The sequence below is a fragment of the Anser brachyrhynchus genome, assembly GCF_964034855.1.
Source record: "Anser brachyrhynchus genome assembly, chromosome: 11".
Classification (NCBI taxonomy): Eukaryota; Metazoa; Chordata; class Aves; order Anseriformes; family Anatidae; genus Anser; species Anser brachyrhynchus.
The window spans coordinates 15828231-15855362 of record NC_137706.1 but is presented as its reverse complement, the minus strand read 5'-3'; the positions used below and the strand labels follow the sequence as shown (position 1 = coordinate 15855362).

Sequence of the window (27132 nt, the reverse complement as noted above, 5' to 3'; positions counted from 1 at the left end):
TGAAAGCCTTCTCCCCAGCATATATCACGTAGCAAATATTCCCCGAGACCACGGCTACTCAGACCTCTCCTGCAGACTCGCTCCTCCTGCAAAACCTGCAGGAAATTGCCAAAGCAATGCCAGGCAGAGAGCTCTTGAGAGTCAACGACTTACTTCTTTAACACAATATTGAGAACCATTTATTCCCGCTCCCATTTTGGCCCTGCAGCAGGAACGCCGCGGGCACGCTGCCAGCTCTCAGCCGTCCAGGGCAAAACGGCAGCGGGACGCGAGGATAATCCAGAGGAAGCAGCAGCAGAGATAACACAAAGCAGCTGTAAATTAGACAACGGGAGCATATTTAGCGCCTTCACGTGGGACGGACAAACAACAAGAAGTCCCCAAGGAGCCTTGTAAACGGCTTTCTGAAGGAATCACTGGCAAGGCTGAACAGCACGGAGAGGAGCCGCGTGTGCGCTGAGGACAGCATGGCCAGGGACGTGTCGGCCTGTGGTGGCACCAGCCTTGGTGTCACTGCCTTCAGAAATGTCCCCTGCAGGAGCTTCTTCACACCTGGGTGCTTTGGGATGCATCCTGCGTCTCCCTCCCGGTCTCTGCGGGTGCTGCCTGCTACCAGTGCGTGCGTAACCCGGCCGAGAGAGGAGGGATTTGTGCACCTGCATCAACCGAGCAGCTTAGGAAGGCCGTGCCTTGCTCCCCTGGGACCCGTAAAGCCTCCCCTGGGAGACCCCAGGTGCTGTGAAGCACCTTGCGGGATGTGAAGGAGAGCAGACACAGGTCGGAGAGCAGGGGAAGGGCTTTCTGCCCTGTGCCCACCCAGAACCATCGCCCTCTTTCCCAGGCCGGGGCTACAAAACGTCCCGTGGCACTTCATAAAACATCCACAGCACATTTTTTTGGTCACTAGATGGCATCAGTGTCTGCCACTCGCCCACGAGCAGCGCTGGCACTGAGGCTGTAGCGGAAGAGTTTAGTTTTAACAGACCTTATCTGGCAGGGGAATGGCCACGGCTGTTACCCTAATGGCACTCCGGCAACTCAACCCCTGTTGGGTTGAAGAGGGACAGAGGTTTGTCTGGGGATGGTTTCCAAACCATAGGCAGAGCTGTCACACCACGCGTATATAAGGAAAAACACATTACCAGAATGTGTTTCATGGGGCAATGGGTGAGACGAGCGCACACACACACACACAAAATCCTCCAAAATAAACAAACAAAACCTGGGGAATATTTTCCCTTTTTCCAAAGCAGAAGGGAGCAGAGGCCTTTCGCCCGTGGCCCATCAGCAGCAGGGAGATGCAAGCACGGGCAGCGGGCTCAAACAAGAAGCCAACTGCAGGAGAGCTGTCAGATGCAGGTACACGCACACGTGTGCGTCCCCTTTCCCAAGGCATCCCCTGCAATGGGCGAGTGCTGCTCCTCCTCGAGCTCTTTGTGTTGCACGGCAAACAGCCCCTTCAAAACCAAGCCATGTCCTCAGTTATTAAAGCACCACCTTTTATATCCTGGCAGCTGGAATCCACAACGCATCACTCTGAAATGTTCTCGCTAGAGGGCAATGTGGGATAGGGCATCCACTGAGCAGGGAGATGAGGAGCTAAGACCTTACAGGAAGGTATTAAATTAACATTCACCTCTAGGGTAGGTGCAAGAAACCCTTGTGTCAATTGTGTTTTTACTTTTTCTACATTTTGTCCTAAAACCAGGTAAACAGCAGACTCTCCCCATGCCCTTTTTGCTATCCTCTTTCAAGATGCCAACAAAATCCTTTGATTGCAGAATTTTACACTTTGTCTCACAAATTGAACAGGTCCTGAAAAAAACAAGGCATGGGCTGTCACGATCGATAGCCTGGGGCCTGGAGAGATCTGGACGATGCTCAAGGGTCGGCAGAGCACACCGCTGGGCGCAAGAAATAGGCAATGAGGCAATTTGGATCCTACCTGTGGTTGAACATGTATGTGGAACTCAGCGCTCGAGAGGAAATTACCCAAATTAGAATTAGCTTAAGACATCCTTCCTCTTCTAAGAAATTCTGCATGACTGCTCATCACCACCGTTATTAGGAAAACACTTTCCACATCATCTGCCTGACCACACAACCATGAAGCTGCTTAGTTAGAGAAGCTCGAGTAAAACCTCTTCTCCCAGCCCTGTGGTTGCTGCTAAGGATAAAGATGTCTTAAGCTTGTGGATGGCTTTAACACCACTTGCTAGGGCTGCTAGGGCTTTTCCCATCTTCCCCTCTAACTTTTTATCGAATCAACCTGATTCAACACAGGTGGATGCTAAAGGGCACCAATACCAGGAGCAAATAGATCCAAGATCTAATCCTGGCTCCATTACAGCCTCTTGTAGAAATCCCACTGATGGCAAAAAAGCTGGCCATCAGTGCAGGATACTCCAGCCTCTTCCCTTTCCTTTGTAGCTTAAAATTCATTTCCATCGCTCAGAGCTGCACATTTGGTAACATCCTCCTTGAGAGAAGGGAAAACAAAGCTGGGACTGTCAGATCCAGTAGTGCTCTGCAAATGAACACCTCCTGCTCTGCACGGCAGGCTGCCCCTCTTCCAGGGGGGCTGTGCTTCATCCTGCACCCAACATTGCGAGGAGGAGCGGGGCACATTCCCAGGATAGCCCTATACAAACCACTGGAAAGAAGGATGAGAAAGGTTTCTCCTTTGTGCAGTTTGGTGGGTTTTTAAATTTTTGCTTTTAATCTTACTTTTTTTAAAAAAAAATTCTTCCCAAATTATGACAATTCTTGAAAATGGTCAGGAGCTGAGGACTGAAACAAACAAACTTGCTTTGGGACAATTCAAAGTTTTCTTTGGTAACTCAAAAATACTTAATTTCATCTTGGTCTCTTTTAAAGCACAATTACATTTAATTTTGAAAAAAGCTCATCATTTTCAGCTTTCCTGTTCTATCCCTTTCGACCACTCTGATTGCCTCTGGAAAAGTCAGGAGAAAAAAAAAAAAGGAAAGAAAAACAGGCTGGACTGAGGAATTAGAATTATTTTCCTCCCCATCTTTTCAAATGGAACAATTTGCCAAATTCTGCTTTGTCCTGTCAACTAACAGACATCTTCCAGGAGCTGAGGAAAGGGCAGAGACAGAGGGAAGAATTTGATCTGACATTTCTTGATGGGACTTTATCACTTCTTAGTGAATAAGGCCCAGGACTGCTAATGCAGTTCTCCATTAGGGCAAAAGGAAAGAGCAACAGCAGGTGCGGCTACTTCTGTGGAGAGAGATGTGCACAGAGATGCTCTGTCAGTCATGCAGAGTTACAAGTTACAAAGCCAGGGATAAAGGATGTCAATATTTCAGTAATAAGGAGCTGTCCCCTGGCGATCCAGGTTGCTTTCCAGCAGCAGTAGGATCCCAAAACGCTACCAAACTCTTGCTGTCCGCATCAAGTCGATCTCTGTAAAGAATTACCCAGGGACAGTAACTCCCAGCAGAAAACTGGGAAATAAGACATTGATGGAGATGCAGCAAGGCTTCCCACCCGTGCCATGGGTTAGGAAAATAATGCGTGCTGTTAAAGGACCCCTTTTTCCATTTTTGTTTGTTTGTTTTGACATGAAACCCTGAAGCAAAAGAGTCAGGACTCTGGGTACCGGTTTGCTTTATAAAGGAACTAAAGTACTTTGTGAGGGGATTTAGTGAATAGTGGTAGAGATGTTGGAAGTGGAGGTGGAAATCGAAGTAGCCTTGTTAGCTGTCATCTTGTCCCATCTCTCACTCCTCCTAAGTCCAGATATGAAGTACTGCCATTACCTGCCACGTGCTTTGCCCAGTAACAGACCGTGCAGCGATGACTAACAGCAGGATATGCGTTTCTGACTTACTCCACACAACATTTAGACATGAGCTACGGCTTGCTTCAAGAACATACACGAATCCAGCATGTTGGCTTCAAAGGAACTGGCCCAGAGCAGACGCTAAAACAAGATTTATCCCTGAAGCAGCCAAAGGCTTCTGTCCTCTGCCTTGGTATCAAACTGGTCCAAAAGTCAAATCGCCCAGCCACAAGTCAGCGCCTCTTCCAGGTTACACATTGGCTCTGGGTTTCCTAACGGCTTTGCCTAGCCAGCAAAGCATGGCTAAAGCGACCTCTTCATGCCTTTGCTCTGTGCACTGGGTGCCATGTGTCTGATGTTCAAGCCCAGACTGCTACTTGCCTTACCGCCAGCTGGTTCAAAGCCCACCTTGAGCACACATTCCTCAGCTCTGTGCACCATGCAAACAGCCTGAGCCCAAGGGCTGTCAACCTTCCTGGCCTTACAAAGCTGCAGGCTGAGATGCAGTTGAGAAGCACTCACTTTGGAGAGCTAGGGGAGAGGAAAAAGGCTGGGAGGTGAGGCTGTGAAATGACAACCTTTCCCCAGCGCTCCCAGCTGTAGGATGTAGCTGAATTACAGCCTCTGCTGCCCCTGCCCCCTCACTTCTTTTCAAAGCCCTCCTGTCAAAAGAGCCCTGCTGCCAGTCCCAAGAGCCAGCGTCAGCAAGAGAAGTCATGCTTCAACTGTTCCCAAAGCGAGGATTTTATTTAGTGCTGAGAGGAAGGACATTTGTTCGCGATGCACTCTGGAAGAGCTCGGTTGCAAAGTCCCTGTGCAGAGCCAGAGCCACCCTCTGCCAACTGAGCCCCTGGAAAGCACTACGAGAACTGCCTCCGGGGACCTGCAATCACCTTGGAAGTTTGCTCAAGTCAACCAGATGCTGCTGAAAATGCTGCTTCCTATTTTCACAGCTGGGATGGGCTTGATCCGAGGTGTGTGTGCACAGACACTGCACTGCTCCACTCCTCTCCTCCCAAGCTGGATGTGTTTGAGCACCAGGGAGTTACATGACCTCTGTGATGTGCCTTGAAATTGTGGCAAAGCAGTGGCACTTCCGAAGCGATCCATAAAGCCAGCAGGGCCTGGATGGCTCAGCCCCACTCGCCCCCCAGGAACAGCTGCTCTGTCGAGGAATGGGGTTTCGAGGGAAGCATCTAAATTCAAAAGTGTGATTTTTGACTCCACCCAGCACTCCTTCACAAACGTTCGCCTCGCTGTGAAAATCACTTGGGTGTGAAGTGGGGAAAACAAGCTCGGTTTGGGAGATGTGGGAAGCTCCGTCCGCTGCAAAGCCGGTGGTGCTGTCGCTGCACCGAGTAACTGCATCCCCGGGGGAACGAGGAGCGCAACGCGATCTCCGTCAAAGACGACAGTGACCAGATGGCTCAGCGACACTCACAAAGTGCACATACGGGGCGCGCAGAGGAGGGCAGGGCACACACATGTGCTGCCGTGGCCCCGCGGGTGCTGGTGACACGAGGAGGTGTCGCGCTGCGGGTGGCGGCCCCAGCCAGCTGCCGCTGCCTCCTGCCCTCCGCAGGAGCGAGCTCTGTCTGAAGCACAGAGGGAATAGTTTTGCAGAGCACGGGATAATCTCAAAACCCTGCTTGTCCCACATTTCCCGCTGCGTGGAGGACGGGGCAGGCCCCTGAGAAGGGATTACGGAGACACAGCTCGTGTGCTGTCCTTAAAGGGACACCGCTGCCCCGGGGATGGCAGGCAATGCTGGGCCAGCTGCAAGAGCTGCATCCCCCTGAACATGAATAAGTGGCCCTCAAGTGCTCTGGAGATGGGCTTCACTGTGGGCAGAGCTACCATCACTTTCAGTGGGCTTTCTGTCACTTCCATCAGCTGTTGTAACCTCACAAACGCACACTGCGGGTACGGGGTCAGCTGCGTCCTAGCCAGACGGCTTCCTCCTGCGGCACCACGGCCACCGTGGCGCAGGGATGCCTGCGGCGCCCAGCGACACCCCCAGCCTTTCCTTCCCTGCTTTCCTGGGGACAGCTTTCTTCATTTACCAGGGACAGACGTCATTTTTCCTGCCGCTCACCTCCTGGTGTGCACCGGCAGCCGCCCGCCTCCTTCTGAGGCCTGCTCCCTGGCCCCGCCGTGGCCTCACGGAGGAAACGTGACCGGCGGCGTTTGGATCTGTTCTGCTTCCTCGCTGCGGCCACTGGGGCAAAGGGAAGGCTCAGACAATCCTGGCAGATGTTCCCAAGTGCCTGCAGCTGATGAGGAGCAACTTTGGATAATTCACTTTAACGTCGAGGCTCTGTTCTGACGGGCATCAAAGCGGTCCCGGCCCTCTGTTGGTATTAGATGAAATGGGGAGTGGGAGAGGTTGGCTACCTCTCTGTAGCAGCACACATATTTTTTATTAGCTTTGCCCCCAGCCTTCAAGAGCTCAAAACCAGTAGCCCCTCAGCTGTGGGCATCTCTTGAGGGCTGCTCAGTGACGCCTGTGACTGGGAGAGATGTCCCAGTGCTGCCGAGGTTCCCGACAGCCTGAACTCCCTGCTCAGCCCCGGCCTTTGATGGACTTCTCCCATTTCTGTGGGGCTGCTCATGATGGGAACCCCACACAGGGGTTCAGTATTTGAGTGCCCTGCTTTTAGCCAGTGAAGTAAGTAATTGCCTGGTTTGAAAATCAGACAGCTTTGGACATCTCCTGTCAGCTTCGTCCCCTCCTCTCCCATCAAAGCTTTCTTGTTTCCAGCAATTTACCAAATCTCTGCCTGGTAAGGCAGGCAGCCTGTAAAATCAGCTCCGGCTTCACGAGGATTTTTTTTTTTATTTTAATGCAAGCTACTCACCGCTTCGTGGAAATGCTGCGGAATGACTTATTTGCCCCCGTATTTAATAAGCCTTAATGGCTGTATTTAAAGCTGGCTGGAGTTTTCCTTTACTTGTCAAGAGGCAGGAAAAAGTGCGTCTGTGCTACAAGCGTAACAAACTTCTAATGTGATCCTTCCAGAGCTGCAGAGAGCTCATAGCATGGCCTTCCTCACCTGCTGTAAAACACTGCTTAACTCCTCAGCACAGCCCTTTGTTCTGGCCTATATTTAGCATTCAGATGTTAATCCCTAAAGAGGTTGCTAGGACGTGGAGATACATTACAGAGAGGTTTCTCCCCAGGCTACCAGTGTCCCTTGAAATATTGATTTCCAACAGAATTCAGGATTTCTTCGAGGAGATGTCCGCTGCCTTTGAGATGAAATCTCATTCCTACAAGCAGGTATTTTGCCAGGTGAACTACCCTGCATTTTCAATTATTACCAAGCCTGAAGTTTGTTTTATCAGCAAATCCCCGTCCCCAGCACTATCAAGGCTGCATTTGAAAGGATCAATGTTATACGGACAGCTGACAGTCCCCCGGGGATCCCAATACACATACACACACACACACACACAATGTTTGCAGAGTGGCACAAAAAAGTGGTTGGACCTTTGCATTAGGAGCACAAGCTCGGAGCCCAGCCCTGAATTTTCCATAATAACGTGGAGCACTTCTGCCTGCTCAAAACCCCCCTATTTGCTGGCTTCTGCTCCTCATTATGGTAAGCACAGAAATAACGAAAAGCCAAGCAAACAAACAAAAACCAGCCCAGATCCCTATTTGTTCTGGCCTTTGGGTCACTGGTTTGCCCAGCTACTGAAACAGGACCACCAACAAGATTGCAGAGGAACAAACAGTGCAAGGACAAAAGCTCCACAACCCCCAAAACTGCATTTGTTTGCAAAATAGAAATTAAATAGTCAATCTGTGAGCTCTGAAAGGAAAACTATGGGGATGCTCCCACCACAAAGTCTTAGGATTACTTCAGTCCCTGCCAGCTGGCACTGGGTGCTAACTATTCCCCTCTCCTGAGCAGTTTTCCTCCTTAGGCAGTGGAGGGACTGCTTGCTGCATTTCTTTCCTTGCTGATGGGAAGCTGGAGAAGAAATTTGCTTATGCTAATCAATCCCTGGCACGCCTCACACCAGACACTAATCCACGAGCAATCTCCATCAGTCTCTGCATATTTAACTAAGGCAGTGAGCACTCGTGGAGGATTATGAACGCAGTGGCATTGTTGTAGCAGTGTTTTCCTACCTAAGCTGCAATCACTCAGACGCCCTGTCTCCTAATATTTACATCCACTGCACATGCAGGCAACCTGCAGGATCACCGGAGTCCATGCCAGACCTGGCCAGACCCTGCGTACCCAGCCACACACCTGCACTGTGATTTAATAGACGTCCCTGCACCGTACAACGCTGTCTCCATTACCCTCTGTCAAAATGCTTATGTTCACGGGGTTTATTTATAAAGCACCATCCTTGAAGGTATAAATACTGCCTTATGCTTGTAAAACGTGCGCTTCTTCCTCCAAACTGCTCACAGGTAGTCTGCACATGCATTGCCAGAGATTACAGACCGGGGGCTGGGCTGAGCAAGCCTTTTGAAAAGGTTTTTAGTGGCCCAATTTTCCATCTCCTTCTGCCAGAATCAAACCCACGCCACATCCACTCAGGTGCATCACCGACTTCACTACTCCTGCTCTCCCAAGAGCAAAAAAGGCAACGCTAAGCACTCTTTAGCATCTCTGAAGTGTAAGGACAAGTCACCCGCTCCACCTACCCAGCTGGCTCCATTCTCGTCCCTGAAATTTGCTCCTCACCACATGTTCAGAAGGAGCCAGCTCAGCTGAAGCGGGTGTGAGGATGTATCTAACTATAGCACACACATCCATGGCCAGCTCTGCACCCCGTGCACCATCCCCAGACGCAGATTCCACACCTTCGACGTACCGTGCAAAGACGCCAGCCGTAGCTGTGGGCTCGAATGAGAGATTTCCACATTTCAAGCAAGTTTCCCTGTGCTAATTACCTTGGGAAGCAGCCACCAAATAGACTCCGAAAGAAAAGTATGCTTGGATGCCAAGTACACTCTGAAGGGTTTAAGTCACATGCCTTGGAGCTGTGTTCATCTCCTCCCAGCCGTTAAACACAAACACCTGTTTCACCAAATCTGTGGTGCTGCTTTAGCTAAAGAAGGCCAGATTTCCTCGTGTTATTTCACAGGAATCATGCCAGCAGGAGGTTAGAATGGAAATGCACTTCCAGGGCACATATCCCTCTCTACAGGGCTGTAATTCTCTGAGTTTGCTGACTGATTTCTCATTTAACACCGAGTGGTTTTGATCCTACGTAGGGATACATTAGGAAACTGCACAATGTCCTTCCCATCCCTCTCTGCCCTGCTGGGGCAAGCTGTCTAACCCACCTGTGGGCACAACCCGTGTTTGTGACATGGGGACGTGGCTCTGGGATGTTTTTATCTCCATTACTTGAATTCCATAAAAGCCAGCACCTCTTATCCGCCTTACACATTAGAATACACTAGGAAAAAAAAAATGAATAAGAAGATCATACCACTGAGAGTCACATACAGAGAGCAAATCTCTGAGCCTGAAAAATCTGAATTTTGGCATTTGTCAGTTTGGAGGTTGGCACAACACCTCCTTCCTTTTTTATTTATTTTTTTAAGCTGTGCACAGAGTTCAGCACAGATACATCAGTTTGAGGATAAGGCTGCCAAGACTGCCTTCCTCCCACTTTCACCTTAGTCTTTGGGGTATCCCTTCCCATCCCACACACCTTAAATGAGAAAACAGCAAGTCGCCTTTCTAGCTGACACTTTACGTCAATACAGACAGCTTGATGCTTTCCTGAGCAATGATGCAGTCAGGAAGAAAAGTTCAGCTCCATTTCTTCCCTATTGGGTCTATTCTGTGCCAACCTCCCTCTTTGAAAGGCTTTTCCCTGCAAAAGTCCCCATTCTTCCTTCCCATGCTGCACAGGCAGAAGGGTAAGCACGGGTAAGCCCCAAACCCCTGCAGCAAGGAGAGGCCTGGGAATCACCTACAAGGGACATGCTGGGAATGCAGAGCTGGTAACAGCTATCAGTACCAGCCATCTAAGAAAGGCTGCGCTTTTCTCTGCAAAGTAGATTTAATCTGCTCCAGGAATGGCTGAGCCACGAGGAAGGAAAGGAAATTAAAAACAAAACTTCTGTTGTTCTGCTTCCTCACATTGTGAATGCCAGCAGAAAAAGCATTTGCTCTTGACAATAGTCATTCTTTGCACTGACCCAAACCTCGCTGCAGTTTATAGGAACTCTCCCACTGACCTCAGCTGGCTTTGGATCAAATCCATCGTTAGCTCCGCGGGGAGGAAGGATGGCCAGACACTTCGGGTGCAGGCCAGGGACCCAGGGCACTCCTGCTAGGGAGCAGCCGTGGCTGATGGCAGGTAGTGGTTGGGATCCTGGTGCCTCTTTCCACCCACCTCCTGCCCTCGAGGTCCCTCGCTGCAGAGGGAAGCCATCCGTGGAGATCACCACGTGCCGCGCGCCGCCGTGGCTCCAGACGCGCTCGCTTCGTGGCAGCCTGACTTCCCAACCAGCTCTGGGCAAGCTTCTCAGCAGGAGGAATTTGGGAAGCCTTAAAGATGTACTGTTTGTTAGCATCGGGAGCATCGCTGGGAAATTTAATTTGCCGTGTCTGAAGCAGAAGAAATGCAGTCGAAAGCCTGAAGCCAGGCATGTGCTAATGAGGGCACCTTACGGAGATGTTCAGGAATAAATACGAGAGGAGGCTGGGACAGCACCGTGCTCCCAGGGACCACTTCAGAGCAGGCAGGGGGTGCCCTGGTCAGACAGCCCCCTCCAAGCACGCCCTGCTCACCCCGCTGAAGTCTGAGGGATGCCAGATGCCAGGCTGTTCAGGGGGATGGGGAGGCTGGCTGGATGCAGGATAATCCCCCAATCTAAGATTACTTTCAATATAATTTCTGGCAGTCCCTAGCAGCTCGGTTGTGCTATAAACACAAACCCTGGGGGCTGGAGCCAGAGGAGTGCTCCTGCAGGGCGCACCACCCAGCGGTTCATCCCTAGGGACCCCCATCCAGAGCACACCCTTCCCTCCAGGTCCCCAAACTGCAGGGCACAGACTTTTTGCTGAGGCTTCTTACAAAGACAGAAGCCACGGGGAGCTGCAAAGTTCCCCTGTGCTGCTTTCATGAGAATATTTTCCTTCGTGCCAGGGAGGACCCTGTCCCTGATGAGTCTCTTTCTCCCCAGGGGACAGAACAGCTGCTGCTATCATTATGGGCTTGTCTCCCTTAATTAAGCATCCACAACCACGGCACAAAGATGAAAACAAAGCCCTTTTCCAGCCCTCCAGGAGGACTAGGAGGGAGGTCCTGGACAAAGACAGCAAGAGAAGCAATTCTCTCCCACAGTAAACCTTCTAAATTGGGAGGTGAATTAAAGGCACCTGAACAACTCATTTAAAGGTAAATGCACCAGGAGCCAGTTAAAGGTGTTTAGTGGGAGGATTGCCACCTGTGAGGGAAGTAACCCAGCTGGGCTATGTAGGACCATCCTACCACGAATGCAGGAAGGTGCACATCAACCTCTTGTTTCCAAAACAGGACCTCCACAGGTATCCCCGTGCAGCTCCTCCCAGTGCTCAGGGACCTCTCCTGAGATGCTGTGGCTCTGTCCAGCCTCAGCCGTTGCCCTCCTGGCAGCAATACCTCGGTGATAAATGTCCAATTCCCACACTGTCTGGAGATGAGCATCTCTGGACTTGTTACTCGTTGAGGAGGTTCATGCTTTCAAGATGGTGGAGCTACAGTTTTCCTTTCTTTAGAATTAAATTTTAAATTAATACAAGCTCCTTAATTCCCGCACCTTTGGCTTCAAGCTGCTTTTCTGTATAAGCATCCCTTCGCCCTGGTTAGACAACAAACAGGTTGCACTCGACCAAGTAATAGGTTTAACTCAACCAGGGTTTGCAGCTTGCTACCACCTATCTGTTGCAAGTTCTGCCAGCCAAATTGCCAGCGTTGGCATTTCCAAGCCCAGTCCCGCGGAGCGATCCAGGTTAGGAAACCCACGCTATTAAACTAACCCAGCTGAAGAGCTGCCATAGGGAAGAATCCTACAGACAGCGTGACAGACGGCTGGAAATGGTGATTTCCAAAGCAGTAAATAGAGGCAGTTTTTAAAAAATATTGTCATTTCATAAGGTTTATCTCTATTGGAAAGTCCTGGTAAGTGAAATAGGTCCATCAAAGGCTTCCTGGCGAACATGCCACTGGAAAAATACAGCGGGTGAAGTCAGGAGGCTTCATGAGATTATGGCTGTTTGTCCTTAACTTCATTTTTGGGAAGTGAAATAAGGACAGGATTTTGAAAATTCCCTTTCTCAGAATTTCAAAATGAAACGCTATTTCTGGTCTTGAAAAAACATTGTCACTTTTATGCGATAAATTTCATACTGCGGGATATACGGCCACATAAAAATATGAAGTGGTAATAAAAACAATGACCTCACCGACGTTTTGTCCTCAAAATATTCCGTTGTGGAAAATTTCACAATTTGCCTTTTTTCCTCCACAAAGAGGAATGGAGACACGTTTCACAAAATCCTTGCAGGGAAGGGAGCCGCCAGCGGAAAGGGGGCACGGCCCCGCTGAGAGGCAGCCCCGCAGGATGGCGCTTGGCTGGCCAGCGGGAGCTGCCACATGTTTCAGCCGGTGTGGCTTTGGATGATGATCTACTTTTATTATTTCTGGCAGAGTTTGCCGTATTCTTTAGGACAGTAATTACATTTTCCAGGGCAGGCTTGCTGCCAGAGCTCAGACCGATGACCAACAGGCCCTTTTTAACCACCTGCTATGGTTCCAGCCTTGATTAGTTATTAAAGTGCTGCTGAAACCCGTTGCATCAATCGCCCTTTCTGGTTGTGTTGCCAGCCTGACCCCAGGGAGAGGTAGGCTTGAAAGGAGAACGGGGAAATACCGTAAGCAAAGACACGGATTTGAAAACACTGAAAGAGGAGAGGTTTCCTACAGAGGTCCTTACCGTTGTCAATGTTCAGACAGCACCAGCCTTGTCCCCACTTCCCACATGAACCTGGATTGAGCATCTTTGATAAGGTAAAACCCATCTTTGATAAGCCAAAACAATGCTAACTTTTAGCTAAAAAATGAAATAAAACTTCTTTTAGGAGTCTGGAGTCTCTTTACCTGCCAAATATCAGGCCTTCCATTTTCTTCATGTGCTCTACTTGGCTTTGGGAAATGCGACAGGCTTGAAAATGCTGGGATTGGGCGTGTCCTGGCTGCCTGCTCCCTAAATATTCTGGGTTCATGGACTCCCGTCTGACAGACAGTAAGGATCTTAAAGATACTAATTCTTGTAACTCATGCATCTGCGGCCCTGGGGAGCAGCAATAACTCCATGCCCAAAGGTCAAGCAGGAACGTCCCGGCCGCAGGCTCTATTTGTAGGTGTTGCAGATGCTCATTACATGGTGTCACACAGCGATCCCAAAGCGCAGCCAGGGGTTCATCTGTGGTTGGGAGGATGCAGCGAGCGTGCCTTGGCAGGGGAGCAGGCCTTTCAGTCCAACGAAAGCCTCTCATTTCCTCTATCTTCTGATTTCCACCCTCTAATTTCTACCATCTCCTTGCTCCCAAAAAAGAAACAACAGTTCCTGCCACGGTAAACCCCAAGCAGGGGGGCCAGGCCTTGCACGAGGAACAATCGGGCTCCCTTCTGCCTCAGTAAGAGGCTCCTGCTACTGCACATCACACACGTTGGGTATTTTCTTCATTAAACAAGTGAGAGAAGGGAAAAAACAGAGGACTGAGGCACCAATGACCAACGACATTTCCAAGGTTTTATGGACCCTGGATTTTAATCCTACCTCTTTTTCCAGCACTGTTATCAAGAAATGCCCCGATGACACACAGACCACACTAGATCCTTTACAGTCTTTGCTGGATCCCTTCTCATAGTTTGTGCAGTCACCCGCTGAACTCTCTGCCCTCCTTTTAACACTCATCACGTCTTAATTTTACCTCCAGCCATCGTGCACAAAAAGCCAAGGGCTTGGCACACACCACAGGCACGAAGGACACAGGCACCTGGCACCTTCACAGAGCATCAGTCCCTAAGCGAGTAATCACAATTACGCTCACCATGAATTTCCATTCTCTACAGCCTCCAAGTTTCAAAGGAAATACGACTGAAAATATTCCTTCAGCGTGGTCAGGATTCCTCTGGCCAGGCTTCCTGCGGCATCCTCCTCATCGCAGACTGCAGCTGCAGGCTGCTCGGGCTGGCTTGCTGCTTCCCTCCAAGCGGACCTCAATAAAGTTACCCACAGGATCCTGATAAAAATCAATGTGATACTCTGCCATATGTCACCGAATCCGCATCCTGAGGGGGATACGATATATGAAAATTACAACCTTAGCTTTGTGGTAAAGCATCGCCAATGAAATGGCCATCTCAGGGGACCACTCTGCCTTTGCTTTCACTCCGTTCTTCTATCATCTCCCAGAAGGTTTTTATTATTAAACCTCGCAATATGTTTAAGAGGTTCCAGAGCAGACACACAGAAAGCGCTTGGTATTTGTTGTGCTCGTTTCTGCTTTGCAAAGCAGGCGTATGTCTGTCAGAAAGCTCCGCATTTTGCCTCTCCCAGAGTAACCTGAACCCCGGGGAGGGGAAGGGGACTTGGTTTTCACATTATCCTGTTTACATTCCTTTTCACAATGAAGCTGCAACTCTAAAAACATCCCCCTCATCACTTTTTTCCTTTACATGGTTAAAGGTACGATTTCATCAGGTTAGCACTCCATGGAGATAAACATTTACAAACATCCCAGTGGCTCCTCGGTGCGTGCCGGGCTGCCAGGAAAAGTCCAAGAGCTCAGCTTTAGAGAGCTGAGTTTCTCCACGGGAAGTTTGGAAGAACAGTTCAATAAAAATATGATTTTTCCATCCCTGTGGAAATACTTCCTTTAGTCCTACGGCGAGACAAATCATCAAACCTTGTGACTTTTTTGCCAAAAGAAACATTCCCAAAATGCTTCGCTGAAATTACTGGACCGTTACGTGTTGATAGAGTGAAAAATAGCTACCACGAGTTTGTCTCATCTCATTATTAGATTAAAAGTCTTTTGCCCCCATCCAAATGACATAATGGTGAAAATCTTCTTTAGAAAATTTGGACAAGTTTGATGTAATCCAGCAAAACACCTCAATTCGAACGAATCGGCCTTACAGAAAATTGCCGAAGCCAGCAAGGTGCAGGAATGACCGAGAAGGTTTTCTGATCTGGAAAGGACCTTTATCAACATCTTCAAACCTGCAGGCTGGAGGAGTTTGCACTGCAGACTTTAATCATTTCGTCGTTGCATTTGGACAAGATTATGCACGAGACTGTAGCGGGGCACGCGTCTGAAGGAAATTACCTGGGCCCCGAGATCACAGGCTGCGTGCATCTGCAGCGCTCTAATTGAAGCCTGCGGGCTAATTACTGTACCTTTCCACTTAGGGAAGAGAAAAGTTTCCTTTCCCTGTGAATGACCATTAACTGTGTAATAATAACAGGAGACGGTAACCATTCTGTATGATAAACTGAAGTGTGTGTCACGAAGGACAGTTTGGCAACGTACAGTTTTCAGAGTCCAACCAGATTAGAGTCCATCCAGTTCATTACTACAAGAAAGCACATCACAGCTCAGCGGTATTACGGCAAAGCCGTGTTAGGTCACATTTACTTGATCGCCGTGCTCAGTGCAGGAATGCTCTTCCCTGCCTTTGTAAGGGACTCATTTTCAGATGTACACATGTACAGCTGTAATTTCGTTATGCAAAACTGAGCATTTATGCTCGTGGTCAATAGTGAACTCATAAACGAGTGAAGAAAAGACAGGAAAATGTATTCTTGGTAGCGTATGAAGGTATGAAAATGATATAGTGAGAACTACTTTTCCTTCAGACGGCAGGTGATATAACACAAAAAAGGCGCTGACTGACACAGTCTGAAATTACAGAACCCTTCTGGGGACAGCGACGCTGTTCACGGGGGGCCCTGCATCCATCCTGACGTGATGACACTACGCAGGCACTGCTGCAAAAGGCGTGCTGAATCCAGCCCGCGGATGGCTCGCTAGCACCGATCCTGCTATCTGCATGCTGCTGGATGAGAAACATGCTGCACACAAGTGCCAGAGAGGCAAAAAGGATTGAATGTGCTTTCCTTTGACTGTCCTCAGAGCTTTCCTCATGGGTGATGACAAGACCTAAAAAACCCCGAGAATCTCCACTTCCCAATTTCCTTGATGTTTTCGAGCCAGCACTTTCCAAAAGAACTTCCAGTAAGGATGATCACCGAGCTCTCAGAGGAAGGTGTTCTGCCAGGAACTAATCGCTCCGGGCACTTTGTAAGTGGAAAAACAGAAAAAACACATTTTGAGACAGCTGTAGCTGGAGGCCCTGATTCATCCCCACCAGGAATTTGCCAGGCCACGCAAGGTACAAGCCTTTCCCTCCTCTGTTCTCCCTCCTTCCAAACAGAAAGGAATCTGCTAAGGCAGCCTTGGCTGGCCAGCAAGCTCCTGGGAGGCACATCACCTCCCCTCTGGCCATGGGGGAAGCAAGAGAACACAGGTTTTATATAAGGCACCTCAGTTCAGGAGGGATGGATTAGGACGTAGAAGGGTAAGAAGGAGAAAGTTACCCAAGTTCCGTCCAACTCGTACGCTGGCGCAGGATCTGATTTCTGCAGCTCAGGGAGCAAACTGTAAAAAAAACCTGTAGCAGCAGCAGTCAGAAAAATGGCACTTGTGGCATACTAAAGACGGACCACTTTCACTAACGGGCGCTTCTCTCAACCCAGCGGTTCTCAGACACATCCACATAAGAGGCTTGAGCGAGCTGAGCTTTGCGGAGTGTGTGTCGTGCCAGACCCGCATCGCAGCGCTGGGATGTCACGGCCAACAGCAGCTCAGCTCCAAGACTCACCTTTTTCTGCACCCAAATAGCAGTTAAGCCTGAACAGGAAGTTCTGAAATATTCATAATGATGCAATTAGAGGTAACACTTAATCCTCGTTACTTACTCTTGGTATTTAGGCAGCATACTGTCCCACTAGAGAGTAATCTAGAGGCAGAAGGCAAAATAAGCTAATATACACGAGCAAGGTGCTGTCATTTCAGAGAAGTTGCTCAGCGCTGCCTATTGGCCCCGTGTGATCTTTGTGGGCAGAGAGAATACGAATTCCTCTCTCTAACTGTCATTGTAAGAAAAAGCAGAGCTGGCATGAATAAACTAGGGAGCATCCAGTTGCATATTCTGCTTCCAGCCTCCTGGAGCCATATTTACAGTGTAAGAGGTGCACAGAAATTTCCCTGCACATTTAAGGACGGTTAGGTTGGTGGTTCTGTGCGTCCACGCCACCTTGTCCACAGAGCAACAAGTCTTGCTGTAAGCAACTGATCTTGCAGTCCAGGGATTGTGCTTTCCACAGTCCTGATCTCAAAGTATTTTGCAAGAAGAGCCAAAATAACGCCTTCTTTCCTTCCAGAAGGAACTGAGGTCAATACACCCGCCCCATACTTCCCACTGCTGGCAAGGAGATGGCACAGCCAGGCTTGCAGGGCGACCACCGAACATCTCACCCTGCACACGCCGCAGGGAGCATGTTACCGTCCTTTCCGGCTGTGCTGCATCTCCCCGGATGATCTTTGTTTTTCCTGTGAGGACAGGGAAGCAGCAGCTCCCCGTCACACCGACTTCCCTACCCTCCACCCACGCTCTCCTCTCCCTCCTGGATGACAGCTCCTGCTTCAGCCCGCTGTCACGGCCAAGGCGTCTCGCTTTCACTCCTCGCACTAAAGCTGTTCAAGAACGGAGGCTGCTGTGCCCCGATAAAAGCAGCAAGCACCAGGGTTTTCAGCAGAGGCTTTGAGTTTGCCGTCTAAGGCATCGGGCTGCCAGGCTGCCAGCCTGCTGAGCAGCGAGGGAGAGAGAGGAGGCATCCTCGGGGGCCCTGTACCAAAGCCAAACCAAAACGGACTCACCAACTAATAAAGCCCTTCAAATCATTGTAGGGAAAGCAGTTTTCCTTCCTGCTCTTAGGAGCATAAAGACTCACATTTCAGTGCTGCTGCTGGATGCCCTGTGACCAAGGACAACGCTGGGTACCACCAGGCAGCTCCCAGGCTCTGCAGGTCACTCCCATGAGGGGGACAGGGGTACAAGTCGGGGATAGGGACCCCGCAGACAGGGCTGTGACAAAGCTGTGACCACGGCACGGTCACCCAGCACCTGTATCCCTGCATGCAGCCTGCAAAGGGTCACCAAACCCATCTCCAAAGCAAAATAAAATGTAAAAGTAAAACCTAACTCTCAGCTGGTGAGGTTTTTGCGAGTTTAAAGGCAGCTCAGCTATCTGCCACGTTGCAGAGCAGTGGCAGCAGTGTCTGCCTTGAAATGAGAGGTGGTGTAGGTCAGTGCTCAGCTATCCCCGGGTGGTCCTGAACCGCTTTCCAGATGCGGCGGAGCAGGCACCGTGTCAGCCCTCCAGGTTGTTTAGAGCACGCTGCAAGGTGGCTGAGGGAAAAGAAAAGGAGATTCACCGATCAACATGCAAGGTGTCAAACCACCGGCCTGTCCTCCCCTCCGCTGCGCTCTGCCCTGTGGAGACAGGGATGTGTAACCACAGAAGAGAGCAAGATTTCCACCTCTGACATTAAAAGCGGAGCACAAAGCCTGCTGCTTACTCTCAGCTCCTCCGTGCCTTCCCCGGCGTGTGGGCAGCGAAGCTGACTGCAGAGCGCTCACCGTGGTGGCCACTGCCATCTTCAGAACTGCCACTTGCGACTAATTAATTAATGCTGCTCGGGTACAGACTGTAATGTTAATTAAGCTAAGGGGGAATTTCAGAAAGCAGTGCTGATGAGTGCTACCAGGCGCTAGAGAAGGGGCTGAACGAGGCTGTCTCTCCCCTCCACAAGCAGTGAAAACAAACAAACAAGTAAAGTATAGACCTGAACAAAACGTGACACAGTACATTTTTAAACAGATCTCATTTGGTTAATTTCAAATAAACGCTAAGCAATTTAATTTCCAGGGCTATAGGCAAGAATAATACAGCCCTGCTGTGTTGTCTTCATCTGTCTTCTAATAAACTGATTAGAGCCCAACACGTTAAAGCCCTGTGCACCATTATCTATTATTCAGGTCCCTAAAAGATGTTAATTAACCCTCGTGTTCTGAGAAGCTCCATTGTAACATGTACAATAAGGAACCACATGGCACAGTCAAAGCACGTGTTGCTTACTCATTTTGACTTAATTACATGGGCACGACGCCAAGGTGGTTCTGGAGGAAAAAATGTATTATTGTGGAGACGATGTCCAGATACTTGCATCATGTTACAGTGCAATATTTCACCAGGAAAAAAAAAATAATCACCCTTCTCTGTTCTTATATGATAAAAAAAATGCTGGCTCACTCCTAACTAGGTTATGTCAGGGAAACAGATATGTTTGGGTTCAACGAGCAGCACGGAGAAAGAGTTCATCCTGCCCGCTGAGCATACGCAAAATAAAACCTTCTAGAGGCTCACAGCTTAGCCCAGGTTAAGCACACTTCTGCAGTGATGACAAAAGGCTCCTCGGAGGCTTCAAAATTATCTCTCCCCAGACTGCAAGGCATAAGAGCACACGATAACCGTAAGAATTACAGTACTATTTAAACGGGGTAGAACAGCATGCACTTAGCCAAAAAGAAGCCAAGACAGTCATTTGTGCTGAAAATCATTTTCTTTGCAGAAGAAGTAATCCCGAGACGTGAAGTTCACGTGGAAATCCCGGGGTCAAATGGTGAAAGTCAGCAGGGCTGCAAGCCCTAAGGACAGGGCAGCGCCGAAGGCAGGGCCAGCCAGCGGGCAGCTGGTACCGCTCCTCGCTCCACCTCCAGACAGATTTAACAAGACATCGGGTGGAGCAGCCAACCCTTGTAAACCCCAAAGCACTCAAACGGTGTCTTTTAAACCCGGTGATCAAATACAGAGGTAGAATCAATGCAGTTGGGGAAGGTTTCTGATCCGCTGGTGCCCTGCTTCCCGGCACGGGGTCACTGGTTCGCCCTATGGGAGCTTGCATCAGGGTGCTGAGCATCCCCGTACTGCGTGGGTTAAATTACATGGGATAAGTTACCTGCGAAGCTCAAATGATGAATATCGACCAAAATTAATTGCTTACAGGCGTTAACTCTGATTTGGGGCCGGTCTAATCATTACCTGTGATAAGTAAATATTACCCCGAGAAGAGATCAAACAGGATGAAAGCCAGCACTCTGCACGTTAGGCTAACTCTCCTCTCCTCCTATTTTGCAAACTTATTTTTTTAAAACAAGATATTCCAAAAAAAAAACGGGGGGGAAAAACCCAAAGCTTCCCCTCTCAGCCCCCACAGACCATGGGGCAGGCGAGGCTGCAGGAGGAGCACAGCAGTCCCTGGCAGGAGCTGGCCCTCTCGCCGGGACTCCCATGAAGTACCGGTGGCAGGGCTTAGCAGGAGCACACCACATTCATTTTTAAAGGACTCACAACACGCAGCTGGCAGGAAATGAGCTCAAACCCCACTCCTGCAGCCAGGCACCTGGCTGGGAGCTGGCTGATAAGGGCAGGACTTTGCTCTGGGGCAGGAACCGCCTCGGTCCCCCGGGGCTTTCATGCTCCGTGCCTCTGCCATAAATCTAAGCCAGCTCCGTAAACCTGCTAACGAAATTTTCTGGTGGGAGTTACACAAACATAACATGTGCAACGGGAAGCTTGGAGAGAGCCTACCTTCTTGTTCATCTCCTAGAGCTGCTGGGTTATTTGGTTTTTAAGTAGTTTAAGAGCCACTGGATCTGCCGAGCGTGCGTTACAGCCGGCGTAACCCGCGGCCTCTGGGAGCCCAGCACGCGGTGGGTTACATTTTATGGCCACACACGGCCTTCGTGATGGGGTCTCAGATGTCTCTGATGTCAGGACTTGGTACTTAAATGCAGGACAATTTGTTCCTTGTTCTCAGAAAGAAGGAACTTGAAGACATGACAAAATTTTTATTGGAATTCAGTGTTAAATAAATAATTTGAAAGGGATATTTAACTCAAGGTGTTCTTAAGCCCTTGGCTGTTGGAGGGCACCCAGTATCAGGGACAAATTTTCCTCCCATGTGTATTTATTGAAGATTTACCCTTCAGCAGCCCATGCTTTCCCTCAAAAAAGAGGGACCATGGGTTTGGGGACCATGGAGAAAATAAAGAAAAAAGCCAGAGAAACTGGATATTTACTGAAGTATCTACTCAGCAATGCACAAAGTGCTCATCCAGGGTACCTTCTGCTGGCAGAGCTGCAGATGCTGAGCAGATCCCCTGCTGGCAAGGGAGCACGGCTCGCTGGGCAGCAGCATCACCAGGATTTTCCTGCATCTTAAGGTCAACCCTTCCGCACACCCACCCGGCCGTTTCTCCCGCTGACAGTGGCAGGATTTTTACGACCAGCCAGTATCAGTGCAGACACCATTAATATGTCTGCGTATATCAGCACAAGTAACAGCGCGGTGTTAATTGAATGGCGCAGCGTTCGCTTCATCACGCATTAACACCGCCAAAAGTTATATAATGCAGTTCCCAGGGAACGTTTTAACGTATACCATAAACTACCTCCAGAAAAAAAAAAAAACGGCGAAGACAAAGCAAATCAGAAGATCAGATGGCTGAAAGCTCCTAGCAGCTTCTCCCCTTTTGGAGGGCTGTTATTTAATCAGCTTTTATTTCCATTATTTATCATGTGGAAGCAACTGTGCTGTTTCAGTTGCTGTAGCTTAAAGTGTAATAAAATATGGTTGTGACACAACAATACCTGGATCCTCCAGCCAAGCCCTGAATTTCAGTGTCAAGATGTACAAAATATTAATCATCTGATGCAGCCGCTGCCGCCTTTGTGAGCAGAGCATATATTTCACTGCACCCTGCCACAGCTCTTCTCCTGAGGGCTTTTATTAAAAAGAGCCTGAGTTACTGAACTGTAAGGGTTGCAAGCCAGAAATTCAACCCCATATGCAGGTTCATAATGCTTTTGGAAAATATTTAAACCAATGATGAGACCCAGACCCTTAAATCACAGCAGAATAACACCCGATACACCATTATACAACAAATCTGTTTAAGAAGAGGGAGCTGATGGAGCTTAGCTTCTGGCATCATTATTTACAGTGTTTTGTAACCAAGGCGGCCAGGTTCCTACCTACAGACTAGGTCAACAGACATAAAAAGAAAACATTTGGGCAGAACAACCCTTCCTGAAGTTTCAGCTTTGAGCTGTGAGCGTCACGACACTGGCATTAAGAAGAAAGTGAGCAAAACGTGGCTGGGTGGCAGCGCCACGCTTTGCTTGGAGGGGAAAACCCAAAGGGACACCCCCCCTGCTGATGCTGGCCGCCTGCCCGTGCCATCAGGGCCGGATCCTGGCTCCTGTCTCGCCTGACGCAGGAGTCGGAGACGAGGAGAAGTGCAGCTCCAACTCCCTCGGGTTCCCCAGTTCTTACACCAAGCTCTTCCATTCGCCCCAGACTTTAAGAAAGGGGAATGCAGAGGCACAAAGAAGGATAAGCACATTTTGTTTGGCTGCAGTGTCAGTCCCGATCAGAACTGGGTCATTAAAGAACAGCTATTTCAGCCATTATATCTAATTACAAAGAGGAATCTGTCGCTAAAAATAAAGCTTCAAGTGCCTGAACTATATTAAAGACAGATAATTAACAATCACATAGATGATGCCATCCTCCCCATCACGATAAGCCCAGGTACCCTGCTGGGAGACATCATCTGGGCGCATCGCTAACCCAGCACCCCACGTAAAGGACAACAGCCACGGCTGCTGACTGATGCCACCAATATCCAGTAACTTCTGTCTCGGTGCTTTTGAAAAAGAAAAACACTGCTGCTGGGGGTTTTGCTGCCGAAGGAAACGTGTCTGTGTTGAGTTCAGAGAAACAATCGACTGGGTATCATCCCTCTCCATCTCAGACAAATCCCAGCTATCTAGACACAATCGAGGCACCTACTTTATAGGCACTCCATCCTCCAAGGACATACCTCCAGAAAAAGTGCCAGATGTCGGGACTGCCCCTTCACCTGAGGATGTCTGAGGCCACCCTTCATCTCCATTTCGGTGGGGACCGCCAGGCCGAGCTCTCCGGTGGGAGCTGGGAGCAAGACACCTTTGGAATAAGACGGTGTAAAACAGGGCGCAAGCTTGCAGAGCCAGTGCTCGGCAGGCTGGCCTCGAAGCTTGTTCTGTGTACACAAACACGCCAAAGATCAGACGTATCTCTGGAGCTCTTGGAATTGCAAAGCTGGAGCAGAGTCTCACAAAAATAATCTTGCTCGTGGTACAGCTTGTTCTTCCTATTTCTGAAAGTGATGGGAACACTGTGAGAACAGTCTCTGCCATCGCAGAGGAGCATATTGTATTCCCAGGCCGTGCAGCAAAGAAAAGCAGAAGTGAATGGGCCAAAAAAAGCCTATCACTTTGGCATTATCAACCACAAAAAGACTGTGTTCAAAAAAAAAGTCCAAATTGCCTAACACACTGTTAGAAAGTTTTTCATGTCCATTTTACCATCAGGGTAGTTCTCTCAGAGATAATTTCACAGAGAGGACCTAAAAGGTGAATCAGACGTGAGAGATTCATCCACTTTGGGTGAAAGCCCTCCCCTCACCTCCTGCTCTCCAGACCAGCATGGATCCAATTTACCTGTACCAACCCAAGAGAAATGGCAGGGAGGACGGGAGGGAGCCAGCCCAGCTGCAGTGACAGAGGGGCATCGAACGCCAGGAACTGCAAACCTGCATCCAGCACCGATGGGGCAGTTCTTGCTAAAACCTGGATGTGTGCAAAGCAAAAATCTGCGTCCACTGCTGCCTTCTCTTTCTCCCCATCCCCCAAGAAATCTTTCCTAGACTATTATCTGTTACTCACTAAAAAAAAAAAAGAGAAAAAAAAAAGAGAGCACTGCTATAAGGAAAAGAAGACAGAGATAGCACCTTTGGGGGATTCAACTGAGGCCGAAAGGGATCACTAGGGACATACCCAGACAGCCTGCACAAGAACCTCACCCAACTATTTCTACGCCACTCCAGAGCATCTGTTTGAGCTATGGCACATCTTTTAGATGAATGCTCAGCTTGGACTGAGAGACTTCCCATGACAGAATTGTTCAGTGAATTCCTTCGATGATTCATTAAACTCAGTATACAAAATGTGTCCCTTATTTCTTTTTCCTATTATGTCCAGCTTCAGCTTACAACTACTAGATCTCATTTTGCCGTCTCCTGCTCAGCTGAAATACCCACTGCTATTGGATGTGTTGTCCTGTTAAAACCCTCTGCTGGGTGCCTGTGTACCACAGTAACAGGCAGTGCACAGCACGAGATCAGAGAGGCAGGAGCCGAGGCTGCACGGAGGCGTGCGCAGGTCCTGAGCCGGAGCAGGCAGCGGCTGCCAGCCCCCCCCTGCCCTCCTCCCAGAGCTGGGGAGCAGCGCTCACACCAAGCCGCTCGGGATGACCAAGCCCCGGTGCCAGAGATGCTCCCGTAAGAAAGATGGCAAGGATGGACTGGGTAAAGTCTCAGCAGGAGAAGACCCAGCTGCAGAAACCACTCAGGCAGGGACCTGCTGATTTTTCAGCCCTGTTCAGGCTTTCTTTGAACCGTGATCTCTTGCGAATCCTTATCTTGCACCCTTCCTCCCCTCTCCCTTTTAGCCAAGCTCCTTTCATCCCTCCCTCCTGACACGCAAAGCGTTTGCAGACACCATTCACCTGCCCGTGTATCACCCCCTCCCCGCTCTCTGCCACGTCTGTTCGGATCCAGCTCTTCGAACACGCTCCTTGCGTCACATCTGCTAAGACTTTGTTAGCCATACTTTCAAGAGCTTACAAGTGGGATTAAATAGCATCTAGTAGATACTGAGCTGCAGGAATCAGCATGTTTTTCACACAGGGCCATTCAGGGTAATTACTAATCACATATTCATTGCAGATGCAACCTTTCCTGACCCAATTCTCAATAAGCAACATCTGCCCGCCTGCAAAAAGCGTGGATCGCTGCGCTACAACTCTTGTATACGTAGAAAGAAACTACTATGTGCAGAAAGCCCCTTGTATTTACAGGCTCTGGGATGCCTTGTTCTGAGCCTAGGAAACAGGAGCGCCAGGGCTGCTGCTGGGGCTGAAGGCTCGTGTAGGTGGGGAAGGAGCGGGGAGGGCTGCGGAGCACCCCGTGCTTTCCACTGCACGCCAAGCACTGCTCAGCACCTGGGCTAACTACCTGCTAATCCACTTCTGTTCGCTGCTCACAGGTTAGCCGCCTTCTGCTGAGGGTGGCACTGAGGGACGTAGAAAGAACGAAGAAAAGTAAAACATCAGCACTTTGACGCTGGTTAACCCGGTGCAATTACCACCGAGCTCGTGTCCCGTAACGGGCAACAAGCTCTTAACGTGGCGACGCAGCACAGAAGCTCCTGCGGCTCGCAGCTGGGAGCACGGCTGAGAGCTAGGAAGCACTCCTGGTTAAAAATAGGGCAGTGCATGGAGGAGGTAGGGTTTGTAACTTCTAAAAATAGCCTTCCCTAAAAGGATGCTTCTTACCCCGCTCACATGTCACACATGCATCAGGCCGCTTGGCTGGTACCGGCAGCCACCGCAGGATTTTTGCCTGGTCCTAGCTTATTATTGCAGAAACGTCTAATCTTAAGTCACAAATTAAAAAAATTAGTATTTACCACGGTGACTCATTCCGAGGGCTACATTCACAAATCTCCCTTCCCCCTACCAGGAGCCACATTCCAGGCCCATGTGAGCAAGAAAACGCAGCGGCAGTTCCCAAATACCACGGGCTCTGCTTATTTAACAGTTTTGGCAAGCCTCTGTTTCCTGATTCAGTGTTTCAGCTTTGCAACAACAGAAGTGAGAGATTACAGAGCAGGTTCGCGTGGAGGCTGAGATAAATGTAGGTCGACAAAACTGAATTTCCTACCAAGTGTAGGAGAGCCGTGTTGTCACACCACAACGGTCTCCAGCTGTTACGCCACCAAAATACACAGCTCCACTTACAAGATGTGTGGATAGTGCTTGAAAGCGTGCACAGAGCCGGCTCGTCTCACGGGAGGTCTGCGGGGCAGTCACTAACACGGGGCCGAGGGTTTATAGAAGGCGGCGTGATCACTTGGTGACACTGCGACGTAATTCAACCAAATCGTAGCGGGACAAGGATTAAATTCAATGATTCTCCAAGTTCCTGCTGCCTGTTGCTCTGCCAACACCCCCACTAAGCTCTCTGTTAACACACAGCGTCAAAGTTGTTATTCCATGGGGAGGAGAAAAGCCCAAACCGTGTTGCTGGGCAGACTGAATGAGGTGGCAGCAACATCCATCGAGGGTCCTGCTGCTCCCAGCCCTGCCGCTGCCCTACGGGGCATCCCTGTGCAAGGACGTCTCCCTCTTCATGATCTAATTCTTTATCTCTGGGCAGAAACACCTCTTACGTCCCATCAGACCTACCACTGGAGCAGAAGTGACCACTACGCATCGATCTCTGGCACAGTGGAAAAGGAAGCAAGAGGTTTCTCTGTTTTGTTTTCTCTGCTTCCAACAACAGGCAACCGTTTGGGCAAGCAGCTGCGGTGCCATGTAAATCTGGGGCCTGCCTGTATAAGCAACGGCACTGAAAGAGATGAGTTTAAAGGATACCTTTGATGCATCAAAAGCTACAGTCTGCCTCCCTGAACCAAACCATAAATCAGAAAGGAAACTCTTCTGAAGTTTCTTTCTTCTCTAATTTGCATCTTGTTTTCTTGCTCGTCTCTTGTAACTTGTGCTGTGAAAGCACGTTTCCCTGCTAGCAGCAAGGCAGAGCCCGGGAGGTGAGAAACCTCCCTCCCACCACCGCAGGGAACCCTTGCTCGCTGCCTACGTGTCTTCCAGGCCTGGCTGACCCGACCCACCTGCGAGAGGCTGGGAGCTCCCTCTCCCAGCTCACCCATTCCTGGAAAGGCTCCGGAGACCTCCAATTGCACCTCGACACTTGGGAAAAAAAAAAGGTGCTTCATCAGAAAGGGGAATAAAACCCCAAAAACATAGCTGCCTGCTGTCAGTTTACACCCACCCCACACGAACACATGTTCCTGTGCTTTCCTCCACCTAGTTTTTAAGGGTACGAGTGGTTAATGCAAACTTTGCAGCGCTGTATGCATAACCCTCTACAATTATGCTCTATTGAGCACCATATCCCTGGGCCACGGTCTGATTAGAAGGAATGATAATTGTCCATTTAATAGCCAAGACATTTACTGATAACGGCAGCAAGGTGCT

The 27132-nt window shown here is 49.5% G+C and overlaps 1 protein-coding gene across 2 annotated transcripts in view; it reads right to left on the bottom strand.

Moving 5' to 3' along the window:
• The window catches only part of SLCO3A1 (solute carrier organic anion transporter family member 3A1), a 157116-nt gene that overhangs the window by 48228 nt on the left and 81756 nt on the right, over positions 1 to 27132 (bottom strand). The window lies entirely within an intron of this gene.